Here is a 14,547-nt window from a genome sequence, read left to right as displayed (position 1 = left end):
CCCTGAGTCTCAGAGAAATGAAGTGACTTGTCCGAGGTCAGACAGCTAGCAAGTGTCAGAGTAGGTAGCCATTTTCAGGATGCAGACTGAAGTGTCTCAACAAGGTGTTTCCATCCCCAAAGTCTTCCACACTCACCTGTCAGGCTGCTTGGATTCTGATGTGTGCATGTACGTGTTCAGGGAGGGGTGTCTATCTCTCCTTATGCCTTAGTAGTTGGCGGTTTGAAAGATGCAATGTCCTGGTGGAAAGTGCCTCAGACAGAGAGTAGAGAGACTGGCTCAGTCACAAACTTGCTGTGTGATCTGGGAAAATTGTGTCACCTCTCAGGGCTTCAGTCTTTTATTCTAGAAGCTAAGGGGATTGGTTTGGCTCTTTCCAATGTGGTATACTGGGAATGTAGCCTGGATTTGGAGTTACAAGATCTGGGTTCAGATCTTGACTTGTCTTCTTGTTCTGAGGAACTCCTTGGAATAGCAGATAGAGCATGGGACTAGGGGTCAGGAAGCCCTGGGTTCAGATCCTGTCTCTTGCACTTACCACTTGTGTGACTATAGGCAAGTCACAAAGAGTGAATAGCAGAGTCTAACTTTGAACTTAGGTTCCATAAATCCAAGCTCACTGGGCAAGTTCAGTGTTCCTCTCAGGATACCATGATGTCCTCATGAAGCCTATTTTTTTCAGGCTAATTTACATGAATCTCCATCTCATACTCTATGTTCCAATCCAACTCTCCTACAAGCTATTCCCTACACATGCTAGCCCATGTCCTACCTCCATGCTCTTCCCTACTCCTAGCATGCCCTCCTTCCTCACCTCTATCTCTTTAGATAGCTCCCATCAAATCACAGCTCAGTGGTCACCTCCCACATCAGGGCTTTCCTGATCCCTCCCTGTTGTTAGTACCCCAAAATTACTTTATTTTTACCCATCTGTGCACACATTGTAGACCCTCAGTAGAATGTAAGCCTCTTGAGGTCAGGCAGTGGTTTTGGTTTTTGTCTTCACATCCCTGATACACTTCATACAGGACCGGGAACATAACATCCTCCTGAGAAGTGTTTGTTGGATTGAGCTGAACGGAAAAGATGATAATTTTCATTTTCAGTTTCTAAAAAGCCATTTCTGTCTCTTATGGTCCTGTTTTCTCAGACACCATGAGTAAGATCAGTGAGACTGTGAAATGGGCCAGGGTTGCCTTCAACTCTGGCAAAACTCAGCCCTTGAAGTTCTGGATCCAGCAGCTGGAAAACCTCCAAAGGATGATGAAGGAGAGAGAAGAAGAAATTGCTGCAGCCCTGTATGCTGATCTCCACAAGGTACTGCTTTAGTCCATGAGCCCACCCTTGGACAGGAACCCATGCTAGGGACTATGGGACATGCCAGAGGAATATGGCAAACCATATCTGCTCTCAAAGAGCTTTGGGTTGCACTGGGGAAAGAAGATTTAGACTCACAGAATGGCCCCTTCCAGCTCAAAATCCTATGACGATGTAAAATACAAGGGCATGGGGTAAAGTGCCAGACAGTAGGGGCATAGACTTTCAAGGCAAATTCAGAATGAAAGGAAGAATGTAGAGGGAAATAATTTGGGATGACTTCAAGATGGGGGAGCATAGGACTCAAAAGAATAGGGCAGAAGGACAGGAGTGGGAAGGGGATTCCACAGAGGTAGGACCTAGAGTAAAACTGTGGAGGCCAGAATGAGCCCAGATTGGGGCTTGGCCTGACCAGAGTGGAGGGTGTGAGAGGGAGAGATGATTGCCATTGTAGAGGGGAGGGCACTGAAATCCAGGCAGACATTCACAGTAGCCAGAGCAAGACGGGCGCTTTGAAATGATGACCTCATGGGTTCATGGTGGTTTTCCAGCCTCCATCCAACAAACGAAGCCAAGCCAAGAGCAGAGTTGGAAGAGATCTCAGAGCTGCTCTTGTCTCACCCCCTCAGTTTCCAGGAGATGAAAGGAAGTGACTTGTCCCAACAGCCATAGTCATGCTTTCTCATTATGCAGTGAAAGCCCACTACCTTCACGGGCCCCTTTATAACCTGCTGTATGCAGTCAATGTCCATTCCTGGGACTTCATGGGTAGAAGCCATGACCCAGCTAACAAAGAGAAGGCATTCAGGGGTCTTCTGAGCAGCCAGGCAATCTTCCCAGTGCTTTTTGGCTTGGTTCTCTGCCTCTACTTCGTGGGAGGGTGTTCTGGTACCTTTTGGTAAAGTGTAAAAAAGGACAGACGCTACAATCTGAGATCTTAGGTTTGAATCCTGCCGCTGGTAATTGCTCCCTGTGTGATGATGGGCCAATCCTTTCACCTCCCTCAGTCTCCATTTTATCATTGTTTAAAATAAAAAGGTTGGGGTAGAGGAGATCTGAGATCTGGATACTCTGATCTCACCCTGAATGCCACTATCTTTATAGAGCAAGTGGTCTGCACTCAATGAAGAGTGCACTTACTTCTTGGGAGAGGTCAAGTATGCGCTTGCCACCCTTTCCCAGTGGATCCTGGATGAGCCTGTGGAGAAGAACGATAATGCAAAGGATGGACAGGCCTACATCCACCAGAACCGCTGGGTGTGGCTCTGATCATTGGCACCTGGGATTACCCCTTTGTCCTCTCAGTACAGCCATTGATCGGTGCCATTGCTGCAGGTGGGAAACACTTCTTTCTTCTGGATGATAGATAGGCTTCTAGATTTACAGCTGGAAGGGACCTCAGAGCCCATCTCACTAAAACCATTTTACAGATGAGGAAACTGAGGCCCAGAGAGGTTGAGTGATTTGAACCCCAGTCCTCTGACTCCAAATCTTGTGTTTTGTGCTGGGAGGATGGAGGGCTCCTTGTGGATCATGGTAGTGTTCCCTAGAAATAGCCTCAGGGTAGCCCACTGGACTCCATCACTAAGAGGACTGGTCAATTCGGTCAAACTGCCGTAAGATTCGTGATCAAACTGGGTGTGAGACTCAATTTTTGAGTCAGAAGCCATCTGTAGTCTCATCTTGCATACCAAGTATCTTAGGAGCCCATCCAGCATGGTTTCTGACTACATCACTGGTGACTTGCCCAGTTCAAATCTGGCTTCAGACACTCAATAGCTACGTGAATCTGGACAAGTCACAACCCATTTATTTCAGCTTTCTCATCTATAACACGGATATAATAATAATACCCAGCTGTCAGGGATGATGTGACGATCAAATGAGATGATAATTGTAAAGGGTTTAGCACAGTGCCTGGCACTTAGTAGGCAGTATGTAAATGCTAGCTATAATTATTATTATTAGCTATCCCTTTATCTTTCAAAAGAAATGAGATGTAGGGGAAAGACTGAGGCTCATGGTCTAAGTTGGGAGACTGTGGTCAGGATAGAGGGTTTAGTTAGGGCTGGAGGACAAGATCTGGGTCCAAGCAAACCCTAACACAGCTTTAGACAGGTGTGGCGCAAGTCTGTGGGTATCTATGCACATGTATGTGCATGCACACATGCTGATGCATGTGCACATGGTTTGGTGTGGTCTCTGATCTCTGAACCTGGGGGCTCAGGTCAAGAGAGGACCAGGAGGCTGGGGAATGGAATGGTGGTCACTATGGGAAGGAAGCCTGTACCTCTCTCTCTCAGAGGTGCCAAAAGCTGGATTTTCCCTGTGCTGGTAATAGCTTGATATGAAGGGGCTAAGGGAATACTATGGGTCTTGCATTCATGGGGTATGGGAATCTGGCATGACACTCTGGGTGTAATGGGGTGCTTGAGTACTTGTACTCAGACCTCACTTCCAGACCATAATTCTCCCTAGCCTCAAAACACTATCCCTGACAGTGTTGTCTTCAGTCCAAAGACCCTATGACTGGCAATAAGTCAGGAGTGAGCCCAGTGAGGTAAACTATCTCACTATTTCTCACTGTTGCAAGAACAAGCTGACCTCTATAGAATTGCCCTTGTATGAACGAGATTATCTTGTGTTAACTGAACTATCGTGTACTGATTACCACAGTCATCATATGCAATCCAGATGTCAAGTTATAGACATCAACTCCTGAAGCTATTTTGTTACAGACATCACAGACCAAAAATACACCCCTACACCTCTTAAGAAACTCCTTTCCTGGTTTCCCATTGTGAATGAAGTCTGTGACCAAGGTTGTATGTTATCCCCTAATTAGCATAACTGGGACTTAATCCGCTACTTTTACTATAGAAGCTTTAGCATCATTCCTGTTAGGTTACAAGTTCCCTAAGGAGCTCTGCCCACTTTGGCAGAATCCCTTAAGGAACTCTGCCCATCATATCAGCAATATAATAAACTTTTTGCCACCTGACTGGAAGACTGCTTGAGGCCCTGAATTCATTCCAGACAACCCTGTCAGTCTTTGGGGGGGGGGGTCGCTGAACCTCTCAAACCACAACAGGTGAAGTTGTGTTTTCTTGGATCCTATAGGCAATTCTGTGGTCCTCAAGCCTTCTGAGTTGAGTGAGCAAACAGTTATCCTCTTGGCCACACTGTTCCCTCAGTACCTGGACAAGGTGAGTGTCAGTCTCAAATCTTCTCTGTAGGGAAAAGAATGGACCCTTAGAAGTCACATGGGCAGAATTGGAGGGGGGAGTGCAAGTAATTCCTGCAGAGCTGAGGGACCCCAGCTGTCTCCTAGGCCCCTCTTAGTTTGTAAGACCTGGAGGGGAGGAACACTATCTTATCTAAACTTTGTACCTCCCAAGTCAGTTCTAAACACTTGCTGGGGGCTTAATTAATATTATTGAATTAGCAAATCCTTCACCTGTTACTTGTTATCTCTGTGACCTCAGGTGAGTCACATAACTTGTCTGGATTTCAGTTTATTCCTCTGTTAAGTGAGGGGTTAGTCTAGAATGATGTCTAAGATCTCTTCCAGCCATAACCCCATACTCCAGGCATTTTAGAGAGCAGGAAACTGAGGCCCAGAGAGAGAAAGTGATTTGTCTGAGATCACACAGCTAACCAGCTGCCTCTGATTTCCTGTTCAGTGTATTTTTCCCCACATCAAACCACATACTCCCATACTTGCTCTTCCTATTAGTAAAGGAGAGGGCTGGGGAGAAAGAAGGGGACTCAGGGTTCACCCTTCTCCTTCATTGTGCCACATTCCCCAACTAGTAGAAATAACAATGGGGGCTCTGGGTCTCAGAACCAGTGATTCCCCACCTTCACCCTCCCCACCGCACCCCCAATACTTCTGTACAAAGGCCCACAACCATTCAATTTTATTCCTTAAGTTTCAGCAAAGTTTAAGTGTTTCAACAAAGTATTCTAGGTACTACAAGAAAGACGAATTTTAAAGATAGAGCTTCTGCCTTCAATGAGCTTACAAATTAATGGGAGGATAGAACATGAATCCTTTGGAATTATCTTGGATCATTGTATTGCTGAGAAAAGCTAAGTCATTCACAATTGATCATTACAATGTTGCAGTTACTGTGTTTGATGTTCTCCTGGTTCTGCTCAGTTCACTTTGCATCAGTTCATGTATGTTTTTCCAGGTTTTCCTGAAACCATCCTGCTCATCATTTCTTATTGCACAATATTATTCCACATCATATTTACATACCACAACTTGTTCAACCATTCCCCAGTTGGTGGACGTCCCCTCAATTTCCAATTCTTTGCCACCTCAGAAAGAACTATTGTAAATACCCTCGTACAAATAGGTCTTTTTCCATTTAAAAAAAAAGCAACTCTTTAGGATACAGACTTAGTGATGGTATTGCTAGGTTGAAGGGTATGCATATGAAGAGTATAAAGGGTATACCCTTTGAGCATAGTTCCAAATTGCTCTCCAGAATGGTTGAATCAGTTCACAACTCTACCAACAGCGCATTAGTGTCTCAATTTTTCCACATCCCCTCCAACATCTGTTATTTTCCTTCTCACTCATATTAGCCAACCTGATAGGTGTGAGGTGGTACCTCAGGGCTGTTATAATTTGCGCTTCTCTAATCAATAGGGATTTAGAGCATTTTTTCATATGATTGTAGATAGCTTCTTCTGAAAATTGCCTGTTCGTATTCTTTGACCATTTATCAATTGCGAAATAATTTGTATTCTTACAAATTCAACTCAGTTCTCTATCTATTTGAGAAATGAGGTCTTTATCAGAGAAACTTGCTGTAAAAAAATTCCTCCAGCTTTCTGCTTTCCTTCTAATCTTAGCTGCATTGGTTTTATTTGTACACACCCTTTTTAATTTGATGTAACCAAAATTACCCATTTTAAATCTCATAATGCTTTCTGTCTCTTGTTTGCTCATAAATTCTTCCCTTATGATGGATAAGAATTTAAGAATGAATTGAGGAGGAAGGGGAATTCCAGGGATAGGGAATAGTGTGAGTAAAGATACAGGGATAAAAAAGACAATGCCATTTGACTGTGGTTATGAAGGGAATTAGCAGGGAATAGGCTAAAAGTAGGGTGGCACCTGATGGTGGAGGGCACCTGTTTGATTATCTACCTGTGGAAGGGTATCTGGAAGTCAGTGGGTCAATAAATACTTATTACATGCCTATTGTGTGCCAGGTACTGTACTAAGCACTGGAGATACAAATAGGAAAAAGAAAGATGGTACCTGCCCTCAAGGAGCTTACAATCTAATGAGGGAAGACAACACCTAAAGGAAGCTAAAAGGACAGGTCAGATAGGTTGAGTAGGAATGGGGAGAGGAAGGCAGCCAGCACTGGGGCAGGATGGAGAAATCCAAAGGAGTCTCACTGAGGGGGAAATGAAAAGATGCTTTGCCTGGGTACCCTCTGTAAGTGGAGGTTTGGGGAGGAGTTCATGACTCTGTCCTCTCATCAGAAGACAGATGATGAAGCATCAGTACCTCGGCTGATGAGGTCTTGCATGATGATGAGGCTCCTGATGGAGAAGTGGGAAATAAATCAGTGATAGTATTCCAGCCAAGGGATCACAGGAGCACAGATTTGGAGATGGCAGGGACTTCTGAGGCCATTTGGGTCCTCTGATGCCAATGTAGAGCTTTCCCCAATGGACCACCTGAGTGTCAAGACAGAGAGTGTTTTCTGACTGATCTCAATATGTTTTCATGGCAGGACCTGTTTCCAGTTATTAATGGTGGTGTTCCTGAGACCACAGAATTGCTCAAAGAGAAATTTGACCACATCCTCTATACTGGGAGCACAGGAGTGGGCAAGATTATTACGACAACTGCAGCCAAGCACCTGAGCCCAGTAACCTTGGAACTGGGAGGGAAGAGTCCCTGTTACATTGATAAGGACTGTGACCTTGACATTGCCTGCAGGTGAGACTGGATATCACAGAATCACAGACTGCTAGAGACTATGGGAATTGGAAGAGGTCCAAGGAGTTCTTTGAGTCATAGTATCACTGAGTGAATGAATGAATGAATGAATGAAAAAGCAGTAGATACTGTGTCAAGCATCATGCCTTGTAGTAGGGATACAATGACGAAAGGGAAGACAATCCTTGTGCTCAATGAGCTTATGTTCTAATAGGAAGAGACAAGACATAATGAAAGGGGTGACCAGGGAGTATTTAGGTTTGGAAAAACCAATGGTGGTGAGTAGAGTCATAGACTGAGACAAGTGTGGTATAGTAGAAAATCTAAGGGGTTTGGAGTTGAGAAGGCCTGGCATTGCTACTTATTATCTATGTCACCTTGGGCAAGTCACTTCACCCCCTCTGAACCTCGTTTCCTCCTCTGTGTAATGATGGAGTTGGGCTAGACAAGGCCTAAGGTCCCTTCTGGTCCTCAGGCCTAGGAGCCTGTGGCATCCATACATGGCACCACATGGGACATTTTGTTTGTGATTCAGGTGCACAGCCAGGGCACAGATGAACCTAACTGGCCCATGTAAGTGAGAGAGCAGTGGGCAGACCCCACAGGTTCTGAGTGTGTGAACAGACCATTAAACCAACTGTCAAGTTCTGCCATCTAGGGCCATGAATGTTGAACAGGTGGCCTCCTGAATGCTACTCTTTCTAGCCAGTTGTCTTGATGTGGGGGAGGTACACAATGAACATTTCAGGTAAATTACCACTTGTCTCTTCACCCATGATCCTCTTTTTTTTTTTTTTTTTGGTGAGGCAATCGGGGTTAAGTGACTTGCCTAGGGTCACACAGCTAGTGTTAAATGTCTGAGGCTGGATTTGAACTCAGGTCCTCCTGACTCCAAGACCAGAGCTCTATTCACTGCGCCACCTAGCTGCCCCCATATTAATATTAACTTTGGTCACAGTGAGTCATGGCCTTAGTCATCCTGTGCCCTTCCCGTCATCTTCTACCTGAACGGAACCTGGGCAGAGATTAGAAGCCCTTAGTTCAGATATGTTGTGTGATCCACTTCGAAGCCTGTTCAGCCAGGGTACACTGTATAGGGAAGGGGTCCACTCTATGGGGAAGGGGTGGGGCAGACCGGTAACTGAGACACTGCCCTAACCCTGTGCATGGTTTTTCTCACATCTGGTCCCAAAAACCAGCCAGACATCCGAAGCTCTGAGCTTCCCCTGGTGTACACAAGCTTCCACTCCCACATGGAGCCTCTAAAAGAGCTCTCTCCCCCAAACATATTCCTTGCACATACACTTCTCACCTTCTAGAACATCAGAATCATAGGTCTGGAGCTGGAAGGGTCCTTTCAGGCCATCAAATCTAAGCCCCTCATTTGACATTTAGGAAACTGAGGCCCAGATTGATGAAATGACTTTTCCACATAACACAGCTCGCAAGTGTCTGAGGTGATTCAAACCCAAATCTTCTGGACTCCAAGTCCAACGCCCAAGGAATTACTCCACACCTTTTACTCTCAATGCAACCCTCAACTAGAATTGTTGCCACCATTGCTAGGAAGTGTGGTACGGTGCAAAGAGACTGACGTTGCCATCCCTGGACTCGAGTTCAAATCACACCTCTCTCTACCGGTGTGACCTTGGGAAAGTCATTAACTTCCCTGGGACTCAGTTTCCTCATCTGCAAAATGAGGGGGTGGGATTAAATGACTTTTGAGTTCCCTTCTAGCTGTGATCTCCTTCCACTGCTTGCAAGTCAGCCTCTGAAGCTTCAAATTCACCAACCTTAGTTTCGAAGATCTCTCCAGACGCTCTTCAGAAGCCCTACAAAGTCAGAGGCCACTACTTTTAAAAAACACACTTTTATCGATGTCTTTCATTTTTTACATCACCACAGTTTCCCTTCCTTCCCCTCCCCTTCCATGGGAGCCATTCCACATAACAAGTTGTATTTTTTAAATATAATTTTTTTATTTTGAACTTAAATACAAAATGAGAAAAGAAAAAAAAAGTAACGTTGCTTTGGACACAGCAGAACATAGGAGAGGATTCAATATAAAACAATGAATTTCCATTCAAAGAAAGCCTATAGAGTAAATACTATGCATTGTATTCAAAGCTGTTCATCTTTTCTTTGTTTCCTTGTAGGTTTTCCTTCATTCTCTGCTGTGTATTTCTTACTTTGTCCCCCACTGCCCCCCCCCTCCCGGAGGCTACAATTAAGTGCAGATATATATATATAGATATATAGATATATAGATATGCACACATACATATATATGTGTATGCACACACATACATATACATTTATATGTACATATATACACACATACATAGACAACCATATGCACACATACATTTATACACACACATATATATGTTAGTCTATACCATGCTTATTTCCACCTGTCACCTGCTTCTCTGAAGGTGGACAGCATCCTCCTTCATTAGTCCAAATCTTTCTGTGCTTTTCTAATTCAACCAACTCATCATTTCCTGCAGTACAGCAATATTCCAACCCAATTACATTCTTTCTGAGAGATTGTCTCAACAATGCTCTCACCTAATAATATGGTTTAAGGTCTGATACTACTGTGAGAAATGCTAACAGTTTGGTTCCCACAGAATTGATAAGAAAACAGGACAGGGAGAGATTAGGTTATTGATTAATTGATTTCTTGGTTTCTTGGTTTACACAAATATGTAAACAAGATAAGGGAGTACACGTCCCTGAGAGTATCTTGTTTGTCCAGGCTTTCTGGCTCTCCCCTCCTTTTATCTTACTTTCCTGCTGAACCAACACTTCCTTGTTTTGCGCCTTTTTGCATCCTTGTTGCTGGGGAAAAGTTTCCGCACTTAGACTGTGAGCTGTGAAGCCCAGCCAATGGGAAGAGGAGCTAGTGGGCAGGTGGGGGTTCTGCGTAGGGGTCTATATAAACTGCTGAGCTGAACACATTTCCACTCTCTTCAGTGGGCACCATCTTTTGGATGCTCTGAGGGAGCCCTTTCTCGAGAAAGCCAATAAACGAACTATTCTTTTTGCTATTATCTCTGAGTCTTTGATTCATTGATAAGGGTCTCTATACCCCACACATTACCAAATCTGTTTCCTTTATCTCTTTCTTCCCCTGGTCTCTTTGAAGTTTCTGACCCTTTGTTCTTGCAAATAAACTTTATTATTATTATTATTTTTAACTCAGTAAGATTTTTTTTTAGTAATTTAATTGGGATGACATTGCAGAAATAGATTAGTTAGGTAAAGTTGTCATTTTTAAAATATTGACTTTACCTACACATCAACAGTAAATACTACTTCAATTGTTTAGATCTTACTTTATTTGTATAAAAAGTGTTTTATGTTTGTGTTTGTATGGTTCCTATGTCTGTTTTGGCAGGTATATACTCAGGTATTTTACACTGCCCAGTCATGCTGACATACAGTGTAATTTCCCTATTTTTCTCCTTTGATTAAATCTATTTTAGCTTTAGCTTTGACTGAGCTCGTGATTACCATCCCTGCTTTTTTTACATAATAAATTCTACTCCTGACCTTTTTTTATGTTTGTGTGTATCTCTCATTTTTATAGCATTTTTTGAAAGAACATATTGTTGGATTCTAATTTTCAATCTGGTATCAGTTTCCAACCTATAGGTAAATTCATTCCATCGACATTCTAAACTATAATTACTTTTTGTATATTTCCCTCCTTCCTATTTTCCCTCACTGTCCTTCTCACCCTGTTCCTGTCCCTCCTCTCTCCTCTACTTTACTTCTACCCACTACCTTGCCCTCCTATTCCTTAACCTACCCACCCCTGCAAGAATTCTTCCCTTATCCTCTCCCCCCACCTTATCCCCCTACCCTTTTGTTTCTTTCTGAATTTAGAAGACTTTTATGCCCTTCTAACAAGTAGTATTTTTTATTAATTCATTTTTAGTTATTCACAATCACTTCCATACACTTTTGAGTTTTAAATTTTTCTCCTGCTCCCTCCCCAAGACAGTATGTAATCTGATATAGGCTATACATATACATTCCTATTAAACATATTTTCACATTAATCATGTTGTAAAGAAGAATTAGGACCAATGGAAAAACCACAAGAAAGAAGAAACCAGAAAAAAAAAGAAGTAAAAAAGAGCAAATAGTATGCTTTGATCTGCATTCAAACTCCATAGTTCTTTCTTTCGATGTGGATAGCATTTTCCATCATGAGACTTTTAGAGATGTCTTAGATCCTTGCATTGCTGAGAAGGGCTAAGTCTATCAAAGTTAATCATCGTACAACATGACTATTACTGTGTACAACGTTCTCTTTGTTCTGCTCACTTCACTCAATATCAGTCCATACATGTCTTTCCAGCTTTTTCTGAAGTCGGCTTGCTCATCATTTCTTATAGCACTATAGTATTCCATTACATTCATAGACCACAACTTGTCCAGTCATTCCCCAGTTGATGGACATCCCCTCAATATCCAATTCTTTACCACTACAGAAAGAGCTGCTATAAATATTTTTGTACATGTGGGTCCTTTTCCATTTTTTATGATCTCTTTGGGACATAGACCCTAGTAGTGGTATGGCTGGATCAAAGAGTATGCACATTTTTAAAGCCTTTTGGGTATAGTTCCAAATTGCTCTCCAGAATAGTTGGATCAGTTCCCAACTCCACCAACACTGCAATGGTGTTCCAATTTTCCCACATCTTCTCCAACATTTATCGTTTTTCTGATTTGTCATGTTGGCCAATGTGATAGATGTGATGTAGTACTTCAAAGTTGTTTTAATTTGCATTTCTCTAATCAAAAGTGATTTGGAGCATTTTTTCATATGACTATAGATGGCTTTAATTTCTTCATTTGAAAACTGCTTGTTCATATCTTTTGACCATTTATCAATTGGGGAATGACTTGTATTCTTATAAATTTGACTTATTTCCCTATATATTTTAGAAATTAGACCCTTATCAGAGACATTGGTTGTAAAAATTCTTTTCCTGTTTTCTGCTTCCCTCTTAGTCTTGGTTGCTTTGGCTTTGTTTGTGCAAAAACTTTTCAATTTAATGTAATCAAAATTATCCATTTTGCACAAGTAGTATTTTTTAAAGCCAGAAAAAGAAAGAGGAAAAAAACCCCAGCATAACTGATCACACACTTGAAATAAAATCTAAAAATACATACAATGTGCAACCCTTGCGGGCCTCCCTTCTCTGCAGAAGGATGGGATGGGATGGGATGGGATGGGAGTGTCTTCTGGAAGTTGAGACATACTTGTTCACATTTGTGTCAAGGGGACAGTTTTCCAATATTTTAACTTGAATGTAATGTCACAGCCTCTATTGCCCCTTCTTCCTAGGATGTTTAGCATCCAAGGGATTGGGTAAACAGATTGGTCTGCTTGATTGAAGACAGAGGAAGTGACAAGAAACAGGGAGAGAGGGGGAGAGGACAAGAAGGGGGAAAGATGGATGCGAGCATGTGCTGTGGAATTGTAACCCTCTCCTGGGAGGGCATGCAATCTGATATAGGCTATACATGTGCAATCATTTTAACACATTTCCACATTAGTCATGTTGTGAAAGAAGAATCAGAACAAAAGGGAAAAACCATGAGAAAGAAAAAAAAGAGAGAGAGAAAATAGTATGCCTCAATCTGCATTCAGGCTCTGTAGTTCATTCTCTGGATGTGGATAGCATTTTCCATCATGAGTCTTTTAGAATTGTCTTAGATCATTGCCTTTCTCAGAAGAGCTAAGTCTAACAAAGTTAGTCATTGAATGTTGCTGTTACTGTGTACAATGTTCTCTTGGCTCTGCTCACTTCAGTCAGCATCAGTTCATCTAAGTTTTTCCAGGTTTTTCTGAAGTCCACTTGTTCATCATTTCTTATGGAACAAGAGTATTCCATTACATTTGTATACCACAACTTGTCCAGTCATTCCCCAGTTGATGGACACCCCTTCAATTTCCAATTCCTTACCACTACAGAAAGAGGTACAATAAATATTTTTGTACATGTGGGTCCTTTTCCCTTTTTTATGATCTCTTTGGGACATAGACCCTAGTAGTGGTATGGCTGGATCAAAGAGTATGCACATTTTTATAGCCTTTTGGGTATAGTTCCAAATTGCTCTCCAGCATGGTTGGATCAGTTCCCAACTCCACCAACAATGCATTAGTGTTCTAATTTTCCCACATCTTCTCCAACATTTATCATTTTCATGTTTTGTCATGTTAGCCAATCTAATAGGTGTGAGGTGGTACCTCAGAGTTGTTTTAATTTTCATTTCTTTAATCAATAGTGATTTAGAGCATTTTTTTATATGACTATAGATAGTCTTAATTTCTTCATCTGAAAACTTCCCATTCATATCCTTTGACCTTTTATCAATTGGGGAATAACTTGTGAATACAAATATATAAATTTTTATAAATACAAATATATAAATATAAATGATAAATTTGACTCAGTCCTCTATATATTTTAGAAATGAGGCCTTTATCAGAGACACTGGCTGTAAAAATTTTTTCTCAGCTTTCTGTTTCCCTTTTAATTTTGGTTGCATTGGCTTTGTTTGTGAAAAACTTTTTAATTTAATGTAATCAAAATTATCCATTTTGCATTTAATAATGTTCTCTATCTCTTATTTAGTCATAAAATTTTCCCTTTTCCATAAATCTGACAGGTAAACTATTCCTTGCTCTCCCAATTTGCTCATACTTTCACCCTTTATGCCTAAATTGTGTAACCATTTTGAGCGTGTCTTGGTATAGGGTGTGAGATGTTGATCTACGCCTTGTTTCTGAAGGGCAGACATTTTTATGGGACTCGAAGTTTTGCAAATCATTTTACAGACATTACCTTAGGTGAACCTCATAGTAAGCCTGTAAGGCAGGAGCAATTATTAACCTCATTTCACAAATGAAGAGATCAAGTCTCAGAGAAATGAAGTGACTTGCTCAGAATTATAATAGTGAATGTGAGATGGGATTCAAACTCAGGTCTTCCCAACTCCAAGCCTAGCGCTCTAACCACTGGACAACCGGACCATGAGGAACCTCCTGGAGTAGCATGGAAACAGCTAGGGGCAGGGGGCAGGGGGCAGGGTTGAAAAACTATGACGCTCTTGTCACCGTGAGACAGAAGACTTGGCAGTGATTCCCCCTAGTTTCTAGAAACTCTGTAGATGACCAAGTCACTACTAGTAGTCCCTGCCCTCTGTCCCGGCCCCAGGCCCCAGTCAGAATGAAC

At 42.1% G+C, this 14,547-nt stretch overlaps 1 pseudogene; it reads left to right on the top strand.

The window, feature by feature from the left end:
* The first annotated feature begins 1,155 nt into the window (after positions 1-1,155).
* LOC114042920 lies at positions 1,156-7,292 on the top strand (annotated as a pseudogene).
* Positions 7,293-14,547: the final 7,255 nt, after the last annotated feature.

Source organism: Vombatus ursinus, unplaced genomic scaffold (assembly GCF_900497805.2).
Source record: "Vombatus ursinus unplaced genomic scaffold, bare-nosed wombat genome assembly UNPS02014768.1, whole genome shotgun sequence".
NCBI classification, from domain to species: Eukaryota; Metazoa; Chordata; class Mammalia; order Diprotodontia; family Vombatidae; genus Vombatus; species Vombatus ursinus.
The sequence above is the reverse complement of the archived record's forward strand: the minus strand, read 5'-3'. Positions and strand labels throughout refer to the sequence as shown.